Consider the following 15756-nt stretch of genomic DNA (forward strand, 5'->3'; position numbering starts at 1 on the left):
TTTGGTGAATTGACATACCCCCAAAATCCTACGCACTTTCGAGAAAAAAATTCCTTACCGAAAATCTAATTAGGTGCCTAAATTTCTCGGTGAAAAAAAAATATAAAAACGTTCTGAAAAAATTATTTTTAGTTGTGGGGGTCAATTACAATCATTTTTGGTGAATAGGCATGCCCTTAAAATCCTGGGCATTTTCGAGAAAAAAATTCAGTACAGGTAAAACTTTAAACGTTAGTAACTTTTTGACGAAGCCTCAAACAACAAATTGGTATCCTTGATTTTCGTCTTATTTTTGCCTTTATAATGCCTCATTAAAATTTTCCCAGGGATGGCCGAACACCCTGTATAAGAATTCTCACAAATAATTTTAAAAATGTGTTTAAAAGAATAAAAAATTAAAACTTACGTCTCTGTGCCACTTGAAAAATTGTTTTGGCAAAAACTAGCTTTTGCAGGTTTAATCCAAAAGGATAAAGGCAAATTTTATTCACTATTAGAAAACAGTCACACAATTTTTACTTTTTCCTTCCACCCTACGTGAATAATCGTTAGTTTCATAGATAGTTACGCGTTAAGACTTCCGGAAAGGTCTTCTATAACCCTGGGTTTATGATACAGACACCAGGAACACGCTATTTAGGAATGTGTCTGCTACCAAATTGCATACCTCGTAAAACAATTAAGCAAAGGAATTAAGACCATAGAGATTACCTTAAATATCTATATGTCTGTCGACCGCATACATATTTATCGTCTTATTGTCTTCCCTGAATAGCGATTGCCGTGTCATAAACCCAGGGAACGGCGATCGGGATCGGTCCTACCAGACGTGCAAACCTTCGGGCCCGAATTCTTCGCGCCCCTCCACATCAGAGATTTTTTTTGTAACCCTCTACAGGAATACCTAAAATACAGGAATTGATTTCCAATTTAAAGGAAATACGTATACAATAAGAAATTTTAAACATACCTTTCTTAAATATACGTATTTTATTCAATTATTATACCATAAACATGTTTATTATTTTTTAAACTATTTCGATTGGTTGTATTTTCTTGTCCTTCTTCGTATCTTCGTGTGTTTACATTTCCCTAGTCTCCGTTAACTTTTAAGCTCCGTTATTATTCGGATATTCGGATCCGTAATTTATTGTTTCAGAACCTCCAGTTTTAAATATGTCTTTCAATTCTTTGAATATGAACTTTTCTTCTTGTTCATCGATTGTTGTTGAACATGCTCAATAAGAAGTAAAAGGTCATCACCAGATAATTGTTTCGTGTGTGAGTCGAAGAGTTCCTCAACATCGTTATTTTGTAGATCCTCGAATCAAAGTTTCGCTTCCTAAATTTGTTGTTTCTCCTAAAATATTTTCTTCTAAACTACCATTTGTTTCAACTATTTTTTTTCTATTCTGCACACTTAAACAGCCATGAAAATTTTTATTAAAATGGCAGTACGTTTGTACTTTGTCCGAATATGGTCGTGTTTGGAATCATTTTTATCGTAAGAACTTTTGTATATTAATATTATTTTCATGACAGCATCATCGAAAATAAAAATCTCTTACTTTTGATAAATGTTTATTACATATGGTTTCTCGGTTTCTCAATTTACGTCACGCGTAACAATACAGTAAGTAGCTGATCCTATGAAGCAGAGTGAGGGAAGAGTGGGGATGAAAGCGTTACAATAACTCGGGGAAAGAAAGTTACAATAAGCCGGGGACTACTTTATTTAAACTCGTATTAATCCAGATCTACCCACACTGTATACAATGTTTGAAAGAATCGAGCGTCTAGTGTTTATTTTTGCAATTATACACTACCCAATTAAAATTCATCTGCAATTCGTTCTTCGAATAATACACAATTGTTTCTACGCTACGAAGGGGAGACCAAGTAACCATTACAAGAATTAGAATAAGTCATATTGAAAGAACACATTCGTATCTGTTGACAAATGATTAATTCAGATTTAAAAACAAATGAAAGTTTTATTTATTTCAATATTTAATAACATTTTTTTAAATATTTTTGAAATTAAAATATTTATTTTTGAAATATTTAATAATGCAATTTCAATATATTTATTTTACGTGTTTAGTAACTAATACGTATCTTATAATATATTTGTTATAGGTGCGGCTAATTCACCCAACAGAAGAATTGATAGTTGATATGCGCCAATCAAATGCATAAAAATTGCAAAAACTATTAATTGGTTTTCCCCGAGGTTAGAGCAGTTGTTACTAACGACAACGATTCGCGATGGAGTTGCTCTTTAAAAATTATAGCAGTCGGATTTTCACTGTCTTCGTTTCGCGCGGGCTTTAGCGACGTCGTACTTTTAATTGAGATCAACGAAGCGTTTCTCGTTACTAGGAGTCGTTCTCTCGCCTCAGGACAGGATTATAATGGCACTCTCGAGTCACAACACGAATTAATTCCTTTTATTTTTCTTCGTAGAAACGTAACAAGAACTCGCGTAATGAGGAAGGATAACGTTTAAGTTTTCCCTTCTGGTAAAATTATCAAATTTGTATTCATTAACGAAACTACAAAAAAGAAAAGAAAAAAACGTAATAATAACTAATTATGTGTAGGCTCCCACTATGTTCGTGGAGCCATTTTATTTAGTAAATAGAAATCTGATACTATTTACAATAACTGAATTTAGTTACAATATGTACATGTGTTAACAGTTTAAATTTTAATGTTCGTGGTTTGATTCTAATGATGTTCATACGGTGTTCAATGTTCTTACTTGTTCTTATCGAGTTCTGATAGTGTTCTAACTCTAAAATCTCATGCCCCGCGATTTAATACATATTCAAAAATAGGTGGAGATTCGATATCGTCAATCAAACACCTGCCCATACCTCGTGGGCTAGCCCACAGACATTCGAAATCCCACCCACTGAGGGTGGTGCAGGGGTAGGTCCCAAGGGGCAGCTATGGTCCCAAAGTACGGTGCTTAGTGGCTTTATAATACGGCAATTTGCATTGTACCATAAGATACAAAAGATTACCAAATTGCTGATTAAGTAAATTTCATTAATATTAACTAAATGAGGTCTGTTAATAAATGTTGGAATTCCCAACATTATGAAAACGAAAATATAACACTTGAGTTTTTTATTTTGTCTGCGTTTGACAGCAATAATTGGTATCTGTTTGTTATTTACGTTACTAATCAGAACTATCGTTATTATTCAGTTGTTATTTTCAAGAAGTTCAATGATTTTCATAGAGTCCTAACTTTGGGATAGATGCTACCATTTTAGTTAACACTTAATACAGTTCGAGTATTTTTAAATTTATAAATTATAAATTATAAATTTCTTTTTTGCGTCCATTTGTAACTGTGTAATATTAACTATTTTACGTTACTAATCAAAGCTATCGTTATTATTCAGTTGTTATTTTCAAGAAGTTCAATGATTTTCAGAGAGTCCTAACTTTGGGATAAATGCTACCATAAATTTAGTTAACACTTAATACAGCTTGAGTATTATTAAATTTAGAAATTATAAATTATAAATTTCTTTTTCGCGTCCATTTGTAACTGTGTAATATTAACTATTTTACGTTACTAATCAAAGCTATCGTTATTATTCAGTTGTTATTTTTATGAAGTTCAATGATTTTCAAAGAGTCCTAACTTTGGGATAAATGCTACCATTTTAGTTAACACTTAATACAGCTCGAGTATTTTTAAATTTATAAATTATAAATTATAAATTTCTTTTTTGCGTCCATTTGTAACTGTGTAATATTAACTATTTTACGTTACTAATCAGAACTATCGTTATTATTCAGTTGTTATTTTCAAGAAGTTCAATGATTTTCAGAGAGTCCTAACTGTGGGATAAATGCTACCATAAATTTAGTTAACACTTAATACAGCACACGTATTATTAAATTTAGAAATTATAAACGTGAATTTTATATAAATTTCTTTTTTGCGTCCATTTGTAACTGTGTAATATTAACTATCTTGCTCAAACCTCTTTGAATGATCGATAAATCATCGAGGGACATCTTGTAGCTTTACCAGGTTGTCTGGAATGTATCAGAAATTTGTTTGGAAAAGTTCTCAGAAAAGTGACTGGTACGATTCTTTGTGACAGACGTTATTGAGGAATCGATGTTACGCAGTACACGTCTGTTATTACGTGGACACGTACGTAATAATGGAATAAGAATACACTGGGCGCGGCGCAATTTGCACTGCAACCAAACAAAAGGGGAGTTCTCGTCCGCGAGATAAGTAAAAACTGTGAAATAAACTGTTTCACGCGCAAGAATTTCGTTTAAAGAAAATTGATTTGCAAAATGTTTAATGATGGGTGAAGTACACACCCATTGTATCACATTTTACTAAAAATGCAATGCGTAATGCATTAGTAAACAAATATAAACGTATTTATACATGCAAATTTCGGAACTGTTTAAACAACATATTTTTCTACGTAACCGTTCTTTAGTAACTTTGAAGTCTTTGAAGTTTTTATTACAATAAAAGGTAAAGAATAAAATATATTTGTACGTTTCGACAAAATTAATTATTTCGAAATGTCCTTGATATTTTCATTTGAAACCAAACATTATTTTCTATTCATAAAAATGAACGAGTTATCCAAATTACACGTTTTAAATGCCACACCCTGTAAAAAGATCGTAGAGGATCTTCAAATTCAAACGAGTTGCGTAACGTGTACAGAATTACAGAGGCGCAATATCCTTATCGAAACGTCTAAACACCGTTACTCACGATCTAGTTTAATAATGCCAAATCGCACGACCGTGACACTGAGAAGAAAAACTTAAAATTAGTTCCACGCGCTCATAAATGCACCACTTACGGAAAGAATGCACGCTATTCCGGAAGTGACAGAGAGATTGTTCGAGTCAGTGAAAGCGATTCTCTCTAGGAATGCAATCTTTCATTCCATATAAACTTTTGTTACGTTTGTTTTAATTAATTCAAAATTAAATTGCTGCTATCGATTCCTATCAACTGAATTTTTTTTATATTCGCTGAATATTAAAAAAAATGCTGTAAAGAAAAGCTTCTGGGTAGATTAAATCTCGAGTTCTATAAAATGAATGTTACTCACTCCATTATTTTACGTAAAATTATACAAAACAAGAAATCGCAAGTATTCGAACGTATTTATTAAATGAAGTAAATGGTATATATAAAGTGACAATAAAAAAATATGTTCCTACAGTTATTGCACACGGATGATCAATGTATTAATAAAACAGAGAAATGTTTAAGTTATCTACAATACTTTACATTAAAAGTATCCTTGCTTAGTGAAACACTGATTTAAAGCCAACAATTTTCATATAAACGACAGAAGAAATTAGTTCGAAGATGTCTGACGTTCTTTTCGCTCCGCAATACAGGGTAGTTATGGCACACGTGCATCGAGGTTAATGTTCTAATGATAGAAAAACGTTTGGTATAATTTATTCGGTTCCATATATGAATGTAATTTGTCGGACATATAGTACAACACGAATGATAAATGAATGTTGATGTACAGTTACATCCTAACAGACTAAGTTTTATCTATCATATATGAAAGTTATGAATAGTTCAATTCAATAAGGTTTAGTAGTTTAGTAATCAAAATCGAATTTAACTATTAAAAATATGAAAATATTGTTTAAATGGAACAGTCTCGAGTTATCAATTTAAATATTATTTGTTATTAAAAGCACAAAGTTCCACATTGTACTAGTGGTACAACTGATATTTTTTAAATTTAATGTTCTTAAAGTGTCTAACTTTACAATATATACAAAACTACTCTTATTTCTTATCCTATTATATTTTATTTTTTCAAGTGTAATTGTTTTTACATTTTTCGGTCACTACATTGCTAAATAATAAAATTCTATTATTAAATTTTCACAAACATTATCTGCATAATAGATGAAAATAAATTAGTTATTGAAAAATGAACTTTTCAAACATCATTCTTTCTTTCTACCACTGCATGTTCATTTCTTTTTGTTACATGGTATAAATGATCAGAAAAGTTCGTATAAAAGATGAATCTGTAAAACTTTCATTGCTCATAAAAATGCAGTTTCATGGTTTGAATTTCAATGGTTTGATTTTATAATCAGAAAGACCATTCCTAGTAAGAGTATGGAAAGAATCTGAATAGTAAAGTGCTTGATAATACATAAAAGAATCGTGTATCGTAAAAGTCGACTCTTAAACGGAATCCAGTAAGGGAATGTTGAGAAGATTCCACGGCTGCTTGGAAAACTAACGAAGACTATGAATGGATAAAAGTGTATGAATCATCGATGACTAAAATGCAGCCGTCATTTGCTCTTTATGCACGCATAATAGGCCTCATCGGTAAGAATACTGTGTCTATCGATGAAAGTGTAAACGATTAACTATCAACCTAATTAAATGCCTCTACTAAATTGTAATTGTACGTGAACACTTTGGAGAGTAAATCTGAACCAGAAAACAAGACAAAAATTGTTGAACGAATAATACGTTGTATAGACTTTATTTTTTTTATACACACTCTTGCTGGTGTTATGGTACTTTTCAATTTACCTTTATTCCCACAGTTAGATCTACAGAATTCTGTTTTTATACTATTGTTTCAAGCTACAGTATAATAACAAATTTAGTTTTTAGTTTCAGTATTCCCCGACTTAATGCCACTTCCTTTCCCCGTGTTATTGCAACGCTTTCATCCCCATTCATCTACGGTCGATCATAATTTTAGGTAAGGTTAGTTTACAGAAGTCGCATGTGATAAATATTTATATAAATTAAGAGATTTTTCTTTTCCATAATGTTACCATGAAAATAATATTAACAGAGAGATGAGATTTTTACGATAAAAATGATTCCAAACACGACCATATTCATACAAAGTACAAACGTACTACCATTTTAATAAGAATTTTCATTTTTTCCGTTTTCTTAAATAAACTATGCAGAATAGAAAAAAATAGTTCGAGCAAATGTTATTCCGTTTAATGAGAACTATCACAAAAACAAAACATTAATGCGACTTTCCATTTTAAAAAATGTTGGCACCCCCTTTTCCCCCTGACAGTTGCTCCTCCAAAAACGTGTTAGGAAATAAAATATTGGCTCCTTTAGACTGTTTAATGAAGAAAAAGAATGAATGAATGAAAATGTTTTATTTTTTATAATATATTTAAGAAAATATTAAATAATAACCGATAGAGACCGCGTTTAGAGTTAGTTTCATCAAGAAAATCTCGTCTTTCCATATTTAATATTTTCTTGTAACCAAAAATATTTTAATCGAAAAGATAACTGTTCTGTATTTTAATTATAACAGTTAAGATTCCTGATTTGTTCAGTAACCAGGCGTTCAATTTTCGATTTTATATTCGAATAAAAAAAAAGAAAATAAAAGAAAATAAAAACAAAAAAAAAGTTTAAGCTCGAAGAATTGAGTCGATCAATTTAATTCTTGTGAGAATCAATTTAATTCTTGTGAGAATTTACGAAGTGCGATGAGGATGATCCGAGGATGGCGAACAACAGATCGAGTGCATACGCGACACATTAGGTATATTTACGCACAGGTTGATATCGGTAAATCGGTACAGGTTGGAGTCAGGACCGGTTCTTGAGACCAGGAGGTCTCTGCTTGTTGGTAGAGAGTTTAGAGACCTAAATGAGCACGTTGAACCATCGAGACATCCCAAGTCGTCTGATCGACCCTGACAAGCGTGTAATACACGGTGTTCGGTGTAACTGATGGTTCAGCAGCCTTGGTCTTTTTTCTCGCATAAGTCGATCGATCGATCAACTTAATATTTGGCACAGCATAGATGGCGAAAGTTTCTTTCCGTGACAAACGAGTATCTCGAGAATGAATAATGTATTATCGTTTTCTCCTATTTCTATTTCTTCGACCGAATAAGATGTTGCGTTTTCCTAATTTTTCAGTACAACAATTTAAAAAAATAAATAAAATGATTACGAATTGCTTCGTTAACACACATCCACGGATTATATATGTATTCTAGAACAAAAAGCAGGTTTCTGTTTCGATAACCGGAATTGCTTCATTTATTCATCGCATGTGGTGCAGAAACAAGATTTTATCACCGATTGCGTTGTATTGCATCAGTTACACGAAATAGTTTTATCACATTTTTTGTATCTATTGTTACACGAATGACATTCCCCATTTCTGTTGTTTTAAACAAAATAAAAGTAAGCTACCTACAACATTAAAATACAGTTATTTTTAATTTTAGTTATACTGCAAAACGTTTTAATTCGTTTCAATGAGAACTACGTGTCTCTAAATTTTTGAATACTTAAATATTCTTCACATTTTCTGCTCGATGGAATAAAAGCAATTTCTACAGTACTAATTAAACTTTGTTGACCGAATTCCCATTCCTTTAAGATTCAAATATCTCGGAATTACGTAAGATGGAATGAAACGGTTGCTTATTTCCCCAGAAGTAAATTTTCATCCGAAAGAGCGAAAGATAATTAACGACGAAAAAGATAAAAATAACTGGATTAAATTGCTGGGCGTGACGTGAGCAACGTCTGGCGTCTTAATTGCGTTCATAAACGTTTTAGACGGGTCGTTGATGGAAACTCACAGTAAGTTGGATGATTTTATCACACTTACGAAACCCTTGGTACCTTTACAGAACGAACCATTGTAGCTTCCGTCCAGTTACTGAAAATATTATTTTACGCTGGCTCTGCTTTCCAAAGTAAACGCAGATGTTCCTGATAAAACTAATCTCTTTGATATTTTTATTTTCCCGTTACACTTTCGATAGCGCTTTTTCTGATCACGCGTGAAATGAATATTATACGACTCAATCTGTTTAACTTTCATGAATATTCAGTGAATTAAATTAATATTCTTATTACAAACAAGTATAATTTTGTCCATAACAAAGAAAGTAAATATTTTGTTATAGATTAAGATTATAATACATATACAGGGTGTGGCACTTCCAATAGTCTGATGAAAAAATGTTTCAGACAAAAGTTAATTTTTGGTCAGCTATAAGTTTAGATATAAAAAATGGCAAAAACAATTTTTTTATTATCAAAAGTCAAGAACATTTTCATTTTTTTAAATGGCGTTGCATATTTTTTGTTTTATATTATTGTAACTTGTGTCAAGACCAATTCAACGATCTGGTATACCATGACCTTCGGACGACCTTGACTTCAGAAATTTAGATTTAATCAGCAGAAACATTAATATCGAAAATTATTTTATTTCAATTAATCTACAATAAGTGCTTCAATTGTAAACCATTTTCTTGTAAGCACAATTCCAGTCGTCTAAGCAAATTTGTATTAGTTGCAGCTACAACACTATTGTGACGAACTTTCATGCATGCTTTTGTTAATTAAACCTAAATTTCTAAGGTCTTGACACGAGATATAATAATATGAAGCAGAAAATATGCAATGCCCCATCAAAAAATGATGATAACCTAGACCTTTTATAATAACAAAATTTTCTTTGGTATTTTTTATATCTAAGTTTATAGCTGACCAGAAACTGATTAACTTCTGTCTGAAACATATTTTCATCAGACTATTACAAGTATCTAAAAAATCGTGGCGACAGTTATGTGCTACACTCTGCATATTTATTATAATATTATACATTTTAAACAAAACAACGTTTTATTTCTACATTAAATTAATATTTGTATACTGTGGAATTAAGTAACCTATTATACAAGGTGTTCAGCCACTGGGGAAAATTTTAATGGGAGATTCTAGAGGCCAAAATAAGACGAAAATCAAGGATACTAATTTGTTGATTGAGGCTTCGTTAAAAAATTATTAAAAAATTTCAAATCATTCTGAAAAAATTATTCTCGAATTTTTTTCTCGAAAGTGCGTAAGATTTCGAGGATATGTCTAATGACCAAAAATGATTGTAATTGACCCCCGCAATTGAAAATAATTTTTTCAGAACTACTTGAAATTTTTTAATTTCGTCCAAAAATTTCAGCACCTACTCTAATTTTTTTCTCGAAAGTGCGTAGAGTTTCGGGGGTGTGTCTATTCACCAAAAATAATTGTAATTGACCCCTGTAGCTAGAAATAATTTTTTCAGAATTATTTGAAATTTTTTAATTTTGTCGAAAAATTTGTCCACCTTTCTGAATTTTTTTCTCGAAAGGGCGAAGGATTTCGATGGTATGTATGTTCACCAAAAATAATTGTAACTGACTCCCGCAAACGAAAATAATTTTTCCAGAATGATTTGAAACACATGAAATTTTAGGGGAATCATTCATTCATGGTCAGACATTATATTTTCGGTAAGGAATTTTTTTCTCGAAAGTGCGTAGGATTTTGGGGGTATGTCAATTCACCAAAAATGATTGTAATTGACCTCTGCAACCAAAAATAATTTTTCCAAAACGTTTTGATATTTTTTTTTTTCACCGAGAAATTTGGGCACCTACTCGAATTTTTTTCTCGAAAGTAGGTACGATTTCGGGGATATGTGTATTCACCAAAAATGATTGTAATTTATTTCTGCAAGCAAAAATAATTTTTTTAGAATGATTTGAAATTTTTCAATTTAATTTTTTAATAACTTTTTAACAAAACCTCAATCAACAAATTGATATTCTTGATTTCGTCTTATTTTGGCCTCTAGAATCTCCCATTAAAATTTTTCCCAAAGTTGGCCGAACCCCCTGTATACTTCGACTGTAAGGGATTTTTGTTATAATTTTTAAAGAAAACATAAACGCCAAAATTGAAAAAGAATATTAGAACATAATGTTCGCTGTATAATAAAACGTTCGGATAACGAAGATTCTGTAAATGGAAGTTTAACGTGTTTGTATTATGTTTTTTAGAAAAATTACTAATCTGTTCGCTCGGCAGTCTATTTGAACTAACTATTGTTTACACTGTATCGCAAATATTCCACGGCATACTCATAGAGGGAGAACTAGATCATCTATTCGGAATACCAAGTTTGGAATCTCAAAATTGGGGCCGGCGTCAACTGATATATACCAGCAACCCAACTTCCCATACCGCACACATTACATAATCGATTCCGTTTGCGCTCACTATTGTGCGATACATTTACATCTGGATTCGGGAATGTTGCATAGACCCCGACAACCGTCATTTCACATTCAATGGAAATAATACGTAGCTTTAACATTATAAACCACTGTGATTTCATTTAATGACCAATGTAACTGGTTTTCAAATACTTCAAGAACAATACATGGAACTATTTGCAGCACTTTCGATACTGCCATCACTCGTGTACACTGTCGCTCAAAAATTTGTTTCTCTTCAAGGTTCTCTTTTCAACTACCTATCTAGATTTTAATATTTATTTTATTCGAATTCTATCATCAAATTTACGTTTATAATTTTGACATTCATTTCCTTGTCCTTAATTTTGTTTATATTCTATTAATTACTTTGTTGCTATTTGTAAGTTTAATAAATGTTAAAATCAGATTTTAAGTTTGTATCTTTCAAAAAAGTAGCTTGCATATACGGATGGATTGAGCTGATGTAAATGATTCTATCCTCCATAAATCTTAAATTAATATTCTTATTTACAAATTGTTTTAATTACCTCGGATTTATTTTGTAATGTTACCATTATTTATAGTATTACGTATTATTTATAAAAAATCGAATTGAGAATAACTACGTTTACTATTTAAATTAATTTTAAAAGTTAAATTTAATCACTAATTATGACTTATATTAACATTTCGTTTGTATGTAGAAAACAATTTCTTAATGATGTTGTAGTTCAAGGTTATTTGAAGGTGAACATATTGACTTTTTATCAGTTACAATAGTGGTATGATAAAAGTATGTTATTCCATTTAAAAAAAACATCGATGATCTCAAAATCTCTAAAAATATGACCTTCAAAAAAATTGTTTCTTTACTATAATGTTTGCCTCTTTCACACTATTAATGTTTTTCTTTAATTCTTTATTCTATCATCAAAAAGAAATTAAATATTTAAGGTGCTCAAATTAGGTCCAGATTATAGTATACCTTATATAATTATCATAGGCAAACCGCATAAATTCATATTAATGTGTAATTTTCTGCACATTATTAATTTTTTAATCGTTGTGCCAGTGATTCTTATTACGTTGTCCTTTGTTCGCGTTCAATTTGGAACACGAAACCTTGCGAATAATGGAAACGTATCGAGGACACATCGTGCAAGGCTTTGTCAATGCAGCTGTGCTATGTGTCACACATCACGTGTTATCGATTTTCATTTGTACGTCAGGTCAATTTACTTAATTAATGGAATTTTATAAATTATTCAGCATCCTTGAGTTATTAAACAAATTTTTTACTAGTTCTTAAATTCATAATTAGGATATCGGCTTAATCAACGCCTCGTTATTCTCTAGTTCTGATTTTAATTCCAGGAACGTCAAACAGAATTTCACATTTTCTATCATTATAAGCGTTCCTACAGTAACATAAAATAAATACCAGTATTATACCGACAAGTGTCGGTGTTAGTGTAGTTTTTTCTGCTTACACTGATTTTATGCAATAGACTACGTTTTTTGAAAGTATTTTTAGTCACCAGTTCCTATTTTATACGATTAAGAACTTTTGTTATATTTTTGATTTTCTTGTATATATCTTCAGAGGTTTTAATAAACGTATATTTAAAAAAAAGTCGATAAATATCGATAGTATATGTATTTGCCTACATATATTTAGTGGTAATGTTTTCGGTTTTTGCATTGCATTACAATTTTCAAGATTTTTTGTAAACACGACCCGAAAAGCGATAGAATTTTCTTAACGTTATTTTGATGTCACTCTCTTATACCGAAAACAATATGTACAGTAATGCATACTTCCAACCATACTAACCAACCAACTGGTACCCAAATGGAATACCAAAATACATAATGCTTGTATATAATTCAGTATTTGATAGTATAGTACAATAAAAGATGAAATTTACCTATCTTCTTTAAATAAGTCAACTTTATATCGATAAAAAAAGATATATCGATAAAAAAAATTGTAATGAGAGATTCTAGAGGCCAAAATAACACGAAAATCAAGAATACCAATTTGTTGATAGAGGCGTCGTTAAAAAGTTATTAACGTTTAAAGTTCCGCCAGTACTGAATTTTTTTCTCGAAAATGCGCAGGATTTCGGGGGTATATCTATTCACCAAAAATGATTGTAATTGACCCCCGCAACCGAAAATAATTTTTCCAGAACGATTTGAAATTTTTTTTCCTCGTCGAAAAATTTCACACTTTCTCGAATTTTTGTCTAGAAAGTGGATAGGATTACAAGGGTATGCCTATTCACCAAAAATGATTGTAATTGACCCCTGCAACTGAAAATAATTTTTCCAGAACGATTTGAAATTTTTTTTATTCGTCGAAAAATTTAGGCACCAACTCGTTATCGATTTTTTTTTTAAATTCCTTCTTCATTTTTAGTAATTTTGTTTGATGCCCTACAGAAAAGTTGTATAGTACTTTTTTGTAGGTACCCATGGGCTCTACTTCAGAAAAAAGTTTCATTGAAATATATTCACAATTGTAGGAGTTATGGCTGTTTGAAAATTGGACCATTTTTATGGGGTTTTTCTCATTTTGCGGGGTCGAGGACCAACTTTTCGAATATTGTTGCGATTTGTACATATTCTCTACTAAAATACGCGTAGTTTGCTTTTTTAAACATTAAAATCGTCCAATCTGTTCAGAAGTTACGACGTTTTAAAGATTCGCATGAAAATTCGGGCAGAAATTTCTGGCCAGAAATTATATGTTCGGTAAGGAATTTTTTTCTCGAAAGTGGGTAGGATTTCGAGGGTATGTGTAATGACCAAAAATGATTGTAATTGACCCCCGCAACCGAAAATAATTTTTCCAGGACGATTTGAAATTTTTGAATTTAATTGTTAATAACTTTTTAACGAAGCCTCCATGAACAAATTGGTATTCTTGATTTTCGTCTTATTTTGGCCTCTAGAATCTCCCATTAAAATTTTTCCCAGGGTTGGCCAAACACCCTGTATAGTATGATTGAAATTGGGGCTCCAAGCTAGGCCTTTATGAATGGATCAATTCTAATTATAGAAACAGTTCGAGTCGACTGTCGAACGTAGAAAAGGACACCGAGTAAAAGGGAAAGAGGTCCTTCTCACAGTTGTCAAGCTTTGTGGTGTGTCAAGGGGAATCTACCCTTGACGATGGGGATAAACATCGAGTATTTACGCTGTAGAGCAATTCAGGCATATATCCAACGTTCACTGTATATCGGTTTCGTTATTATACAAGTATTAGTATTGGGATATTATATCGGTTTTGGTATAGCTTTGCTGGCATAATATAAAAATAATACCTTTATTCAATCCCTGATTATAGGTAAACAAACAAAATATTTAAGTATCAATTCAAAATAAGAGTTGGAAAGTTACGGTTTTGTGGAACCGATATTATTTTGGTTCTGTAACGATTCCATAACGGTTACGTAAGAGTCATTATGCATGTATATGTATATTTGATATATTACATATTCAATAGATATTGGTAGATAAATAAATTTTAATCGTCTCTTAATTAATTCATTAATTTGAAATCTAGTTGTCATGTATCATCAACTTTGTAATTTAAGAAAAGACGATAAGATATAGAACCGATATATGTGTATCTGTTATAGAACCAAAATAAAACCGTTTCAGAACCGGACCATTTATATCTCGTAACTGTTATAAAATTATTTCATCTCTTCGTAACTGTTTCGCTCAGAACCGAAATAAAACAGTTTGAAACAGTTATTTTCAGTATCGTTTCAATCTCTAATACAAAATAAAGGACTTCCAACTGCCCAATATAAACGTTGACTGCATCAACAATTAGATCTCACACTATTTGTACATTTATGAAAGTAATAAATAATGGAGAAATGAATAGTAAGACTGAAAACCAATAAGTACTTCATAAAGTGATACTTCAAAATATTTAAGCGTTTCAAAATTACTTTACTTTATCTATGAATTATTGTATAATAGGATTAATAGTAATTTTTATGAATTCTATTTTTATGAGTTCAGTTTTTTACTTCTTACTCTATATATTACAGAAATAAAGAAAGATTAATTTTGGTTCACAATTCCTTTAAGAATTTACCTTTTATAACTTTGAAAAATCGAATGATATGTGGCAAAGGTGAACATAAAAGATCTTTTATATTAATAATCTTTCTACAAGTACACTTTACTTTGTTGAAGAGAATGAAAAATGACGTCAATAAAAGTATTCAAGACTACCGCGTGAGACCATTAAAAGGAAACGTTACTTTGCTATTTGCATACGCATAAATTACATTGCATAATGCAGAAACCAGTTCAACCCTCCTAATACATTCTGTATAAAGTATACTAAATGTACCACATAATCCTTAAAATTATGTGTATTACTACATCGTCATTACATTTCAAACTACCGCAAAACTAGAGTTTCCAATTAACAGTCATTATATTGTAAACCAATAAAGATATCGACTTTATTTTTCTTTTAATTAATTATAAAATTGTGATGTCTCTAAGAACCACTAATTCTATTGGGACGACTTAAACGTGAAGTTATTGCTTTGTTACTTGGATAGCATTTATCAAATTGAATAGTATTTACTTGAATCGTATTCTGTTATTTATAAATAATAAGTTATA

At 30.9% G+C, this 15756-nt stretch overlaps 1 protein-coding gene across 7 annotated transcripts in view; it reads right to left on the bottom strand.

Moving 5' to 3' along the window:
* Synd (protein kinase C and casein kinase substrate in neurons protein Synd) overlaps nt 1–15756 on the bottom strand; it is a 160333-nt gene that overhangs the window by 87650 nt on the left and 56927 nt on the right. Inside the window, exon 2 of one of the 7 annotated variants that reach the window (XM_076774745.1) lies at nt 825–904. The exons of 5 other annotated variants lie outside the window; for them this stretch is intronic. The gene's annotated coding sequence lies outside the window, so the exon portion shown is untranslated. Of the gene's footprint in view, nt 1–711; nt 905–15756 lie in introns of those variants that run through there. One more of the 7 variants, XM_076774744.1, reaches the window with a different exon arrangement.

This window comes from Colletes latitarsis, chromosome 10 (assembly GCF_051014445.1).
Source record: "Colletes latitarsis isolate SP2378_abdomen chromosome 10, iyColLati1, whole genome shotgun sequence".
Taxonomy (NCBI): domain Eukaryota; kingdom Metazoa; phylum Arthropoda; class Insecta; order Hymenoptera; family Colletidae; genus Colletes; species Colletes latitarsis.